The sequence below is a fragment of the Lygodium microphyllum genome, chromosome 13 (genome assembly GCF_053477565.2).
Source record: "Lygodium microphyllum isolate KBCC chromosome 13, Lygodium_microphyllum_v1.1.10, whole genome shotgun sequence".
NCBI lineage: Eukaryota > Viridiplantae > Streptophyta > Polypodiopsida > Schizaeales > Lygodiaceae > Lygodium > Lygodium microphyllum.
Window position 1 is genome coordinate 144,280,205 of NC_141147.1, and position 6,303 is coordinate 144,286,507.

At 41.7% G+C, this 6,303-nt stretch overlaps 1 pseudogene; it reads left to right on the forward strand.

Moving 5' to 3' along the window:
• Positions 1-4,212: 4,212 nt before the first annotated feature.
• LOC148027302 (uncharacterized) lies at positions 4,213-5,739 on the forward strand (annotated as a pseudogene).
• The last annotated feature ends 564 nt before the right edge of the window (positions 5,740-6,303 follow it).

A 6,303-nucleotide genomic window follows, 5' to 3' on the forward strand; every position in this document is an offset into this window, starting at 1 on the left:
GAGCCGCCAACAACACTGCAGGTGATTTGTATGCTGCCTGTCCCAGTGTCAGGATTTCTATTGGAGATGTAGAGGAGGATTTCCATTTCTTTGTGCAGGATTCATGCTCTTACCCCATAATCCTAGGATAGCCATTCATCACAGAGATGCCCATGGAGACGAAAGTGATGGATGATGAATCTGCTTATGCATGGATTCGCAGTAAAGATGGTATGAGAGCAGTTCAGTTTATGACTGTGTGTGTAAATCATGCTAGAAATAGGGATACTCTTCGAGATGCGCCTTTGCCCACTGTGAGGGCTTCAGGTTTTCATTAGGTACCGTTGTTCCGTGAGACGACGGTGGTACAGAGCAGAGGAGATTGGAGTTCTTGCCTCCTGGTAGTAGTGTTTTCTCCTCCAATTTTGTTGGAATTTTAGCAAACAGTTTGATGAGTTATTAGAAGATTTCTAAGTTGCCTAGAGCTACCAGGCAGTACATATGCAGGAAGGAGAAAGATTTGAAAAATGTAGGTATTTTAGAGGATGATGAGCATATATATGGGATGTATGATAGTATGGTTTGTGCAGATACAATCAGAGAGATGGAAAATATGCTGAAAGCTTATATGCAGAGTTGTCTCAGTAATGTATCAATGCAGTCCCTAGACATGTTTCATGAAATTTCAGATTTTGTGTCACAGATAGAGTCAAAGGTTGAGGTGACTCAGCAAAAAGTGTTGAGAGCTAAAGAAATTCAGCAAACAGAGTTTTCGGCTGATTATGTTCAGCTTACTGAGACACAAAGGGCTGAAAATTTTCAGCCAACAGAGTTGCTGAAATATTTCAGTATCCAGAGTTTAGGGTTGTTCCTATGCAGTCCATAGAGTAGAGGGCTGAGGATATTCACCACAAGAGGGCAGAATTGTTGATTTACAACATGATTTGAGTAATGGAGAGGATCATAATGAAGCCAGGATTGACACGAAATACAAGACTATGGATAAGAAGGTGAAGCCGGTAACTGGACCGCTTCCACTTGACAGTGATCAGCAAATAGAGAGGGTTGCCAAGCAGCCAATTTTGAGGAATCCAGAGCATATAGGCCATAAATTTTTAGCAGAGACTCTTGATGAATTAAAAATTGGAAATGGTGATTTCTTGCTACCCTTAGAGAAGCCGTGCTTTCAGGATATGCTTGAGTGACATGGAAGGGGGTTTGCTTTCTTTTTGCATGAGATTGGATGTGTGAATCCAGATATTGTTGCCCCTATGGTGATCTTTACTATTCCTCATATTCCATGGAACCTTCAACCTATTCCAGTGCCTAGGGCACACTTTCCAAAGCTAGTTGACTTGTTGAATGAGAAAATCAAGATGGGAATCCCAGAGCCGTCATCTGCACCATACTCAAATAGGTGGTTTACGGTTCCAAAGAAGAATGGTACTCTCCGATTTATATAGGATATGCAGCCAGTAAATAGAGTTACTATTAGGAATGTTGGTATAGGTCTAGTTGTGGATGAGTTTGCAGAAGCACTTGTTGGACGTGCCATCTATTCTTTAGGTGACTTGTATTCAAGATATGATCAGTTTCAGTTGGCCTTGGAAAGTAGGGACATAACCACTATGAGAAGTCCTATTGGGCTTGTCAAGATGTGTACCTTGCCTCAAGGTACCACTAATTCTATTGCACATATGATGAATGCCATGCATAAGGTCCTTCGTGAGTATATACCTCAGCTTACCATGCCTTTCTTGGATGATGTGCCCATTAAGGGGTGTGTAGAAGAAGAGAAGAATGAGAGTCTAAATGAGCAAGGATGCAGATACTTTGTGGCTGATCATATTGCAACTTGTAAAAAGATTTTGGCCAAGTTAGAAGAAGTGAACTTGACACTACTAGGGTAGAAATCTGTTTTTGGAGTAAATGAGGTTGTCATTGTTGGACATATGTATGGGTATTATGGCAGGAAACCTTCACCTGCGAAGGTGGATGCTATAGGAAAGATTACAAAGTATTGTTCTACCACTTCAAAGGTATGGAGATTCATTGAAGCCTGTGTGTTTTACATGATTTGGATACCCCATTTTGCACACATAGCAAATTGTTTATATCAGCTACTTCGAAAGGGGCAGAAATTTTATTGGGATGAGAGCCACACTAGAGCCATGCGGAAATTGAAGAAGTTATTGCAGATTGCTCCTACTCTCAGGAAAGCGGATTATAATTGCAGAAGGCCTATTGTATTGAAAGTTGACACTAGTCCAATTGGCATAGGTTGGGCTATGGGGTCAAGATGATGCAGATGGAAACAGGTATGCTATTCAGTTTGGGGCGAAAGTCCTAAATGAGAGACATAGGAGGTATCTGTAAATCAAGAGGGAATTACTGGGAATTGTTACGGCTCTCAAATGTGATAAGGAGTACTTTATTGGAGCCCCAGTTGTGGCAGAGACAGATTTCTTGCCATTGATAGGTATGATTACGAGTTGCTCTACTCCGGATATAGCTATGTTGAGATGGATTGCATACATCAAGTCATTAAATCCAGAATTTAAACACATAGCAGGGAAGGATAATCATGGATAGATGAAGAGTTCAAGAAGATCAGAAGAAAAGCTTATGGTTATTTTCTCAAGGACGGATTTCTTTGGAAGCACCTGAAGGAAAGAGGTGGATTACCCTTGCAGGTTGTCTGCAATAAAGAGACCCAGTTACAGGTGATGAGAGAGTTTCATGAGAGTCATTGGGCTGGTCATAGAGGAGTGTGGGCTACTTATGAGAAAATCAAGGAAAAATATTGGTGGAAAGGCATGTACAGAGATGTTTCTTGCTTTGTAGAGACTTGTAGAGACTGTCAGATGTATTCCGTAGTGCGTCATCGAGATGAGCTTCATCCAACCTATCCGCTATGCATTCATTAGAAGTGGGTAGTTGACTTGGTTATTATGCCAATGGGTCTATGCAGATGAGATATATTGTATTGGCTAGAGAGGATCTTACAAATTATGTTGAGGGCAGACCTTTGAGAACGAAGACCACTAATGCAGTGTGTAAGTTCTTATTGAAAGAAATTTTCTGTAGGTATGGCTCTGTGGGTAAGATCACTGTAGATCGTGGTGAATTAGATGCAGATGAAGCTAGGGAGCTTTTCTCTCAACTAGGAATCAAGTTGGCTCTAACCACAGCATACAATCCAGAGGGAAATGGAAAGAGTGAAAGAGGGCATTCGCCGATAGTGAAAGCATTAGCCAAAGCATGTAGAGGACGGATTGGAGAATGGCCAAAATTTCTACCATTTTCTTTGTGGGCTGATCATACGACTCATAGTGTTACCACAGGATATATGCCCGCAGAGTTGATATATGGTCAGAAACTAGTTATGCCAACTGAGACTTGTGCTTTGACTTGGTCAGTTTTACCTTGATAGGAGGATTTGACAAGAGAGGAGGTCTTACCTCTTCGGATCCGGTAGTTGGAGAGAAGTCCAGAGGATATTCAGCTAGCTATTGACAGGTTGAAGGTTGCTAGACTTAGAAATAAGGACAGGTTTGATAGTAGGCATTGGTTGCTACCTAGAGCAATAGAAGAGGGAGATTGGGTATTAGTCTTTGATAGTAGCCTTGAAAATCAGCATACTGCACTTTGGAAGATGGTGAAAAGATGGTTTGGGCAGACATGTCTTTGGCAATGCAACATATGAGCTGACAGAATTGGATGGGACAGTGCTTAGAGTGTCCATTGCAGGAAAAAGAATCAAGATTTTCAAGAAAAGCGATGATGAGGATTATGCATTGGAATAATTTGCAAGAGAAGAGCAACGAGAAGAAACTCCAGTAGAAGAGACAGATGATATGACAGATAACCTTGCTGATATACCGAAAATACTCAATGAAGAGATTGATCTATTCGTGGATCTTGACGACAATGATAATGGGTAGTTGGCCCATCTGGAGGATGCGCAGGATTAGAGGGGGTGGATGTCATGCTACTGCATATCCAAGGTGTGGAATCCACCAAAAAGTTTGTGTGTGTGACGTTTGTTAATTTGTGCATACTTAGGCGTTGTGCTTTGCTTTGCCTGAAAATTTTGCCTTTAGTTGGTTCATGTTCAATTTCACAGAAGAGACAAGTGTTGTTTGGGAGTGAATCTAATATTTGTTACAAACAATTTAGAAGGAGAATGGGTTCTAGATCTGCAATGAGTATGGTTTTCCCAAGCTTCTCAAGATGTTTGCTTATGCTGAAGATACAAAAGGTGATGAGGTTTACATGGTCTATACTGTGGATACAAAGACTGGTGAGTTTGTGGGAAAGCCTTTACATGGAGTCATTGAGTATATGGAATGGATTGACAATGAGACTCTTGCATATGTTACATAGGATGATCTCCATCGTCCTTTCAAGGCATGGACAGGCTTCACTCAACAAGGTCACTTTGATATACTTTTCTATACGTGCTGGTGAATGTTGCAAAGGTAATGGACTAGGTATGAAAGGGCATGCTCCTTGAAATACTCAATGTTTGGTCATAAATTCAGTGTGGTCCTATGCCTTAAGCGGCACAAGGAAAGAGAAGGATATACCTGCAATAAAACTTTGCTGGCAATTGTTGCAGTGATAATGGGCTGAGTGTGGAAGGGCTTACTATTTGAACACTCAGTGTTTGGTTGTAAATTGAGTGTGGGACTTAATGATGCTTTCAGTGGCACAATGAATGGGGCTGATCTCTGCTTTTTGGTGGGATTCGTGATGTAGATCGGGTCTATTTTCAGACATTGTGTTGGCAACAATAGGGAAAAAAAAGCAGTGATGACGACTGGAGGCGAAAAGCATAATGCTTGCTAGAGACAACTGCATGTTGTATGCTAAAAAGACCAAACTAGAAAAACTTCGTCAAGAAGAAAAGCTCCAATACCATATTACATATAAGGATGACTACAATAGGGGAAGGACTTGATACAGGTGTTCTTCTAGACATGATCTCTATCTCTAAAGAAGTGGGCAAGAAGATTGAATAGAAATGGTCGGCAACAGAGAGGAGGTTTCTGGAGGGAGGCGTCATCCAAGGACTCCGTAGCGACGGATGAGGCCGTCACAATTATCGCGCTTTCTCCATCGAGCTTGGGGTGGTTCCACAGGCTGAGCTTGGAAGGCCCACCTATAATAGATCAAATAAAGGAAAAGTCAAAATTAATGTCGAATGCTCTCTGACTGCAGCTCCAGAGTTCGGAAGGTGGAGAGGAATTATCCTTGGAACTTTCAAGAGCGTTGCAAAGAAGTTTACTTGGTGGTCAAAGTGGAGCAGGTAAATATAAGGCAGAGAAGCAGCTGTTGATCTAAGAGCCTTAAGCATTTTTTATGCCAAGCTGTGTTGGGTTTTATACATTGATGGACTTGTTCTGAGGTCTGAAGGAAATCTTCTTGATGCCTTAGCTATTGCAGTCAAGGCAGCACTGAGCAATATGGGGATCCCCAAAGTGGAAGTGACAAGTGCTACTAATGAAGAAGAAGGTGATTTTGAAGTGAGTGATAATCCAAAGGAGTTTTGCAAATTGGATACTTCCAAAGTACCTGTAATTGTCACACTAACAAAGGTAGTGGAAGCCAAAGCATAGGCAAACATTATTGGTTGGCAAGTATTATATTGTTGATGTGACAATAGAGGAGGAAGCCCATATGAACTGAGCAGGGTCAATTGCTGTGAATAATTTGGGCAATATCAGTTGTATTACCAAACGAGGAGGGGAAGAATAGTTGTCTTTTTTATGCAGGGAACAATAGGGAAGTAGGGCATTCCGCATGTGGATGTTCAAGTGATGTTGTGATGTAGTGGTTGATTTTTAATGTTAACAGAAGGAGAGGATTTGCTTTGGTCATCATCAGTGGAGGGCACAAACAGGGAGAAATTACTCGATCCTCCTCTACAAATACACAGTGTCTCTGTTGCAGAGTAGGGTGAAAAAGCATGTTTGGGCTTTCACTGTGTATGGACCATCTGAACTCAGCTACTGAAAGAGACAAGCAAAGGAGACAAGGAAGTGTTTTGAACAGGTGGAGGTTATCAAAGCCTACTTCCCAATGGTTAGGACAAAGTGACTGCTTTTGCTAAACAGACACAATCCACTGAAAAACGGGCGGTAGATGCAGCATAGGAGTGGATTGCCAGTGTTTCTTTCCCATTCAATACAGCCAAGGAGTCAGTAGCCAACTCTGGCTTGCTCCTCACAGGAGCTCAGCTGGATACTTGTAGAACTAAGATCTCCTATGTTGTGTCTCCATCATCACAGGGCAGCTTAGGAGAAAGCTTGTGCCTTTGTA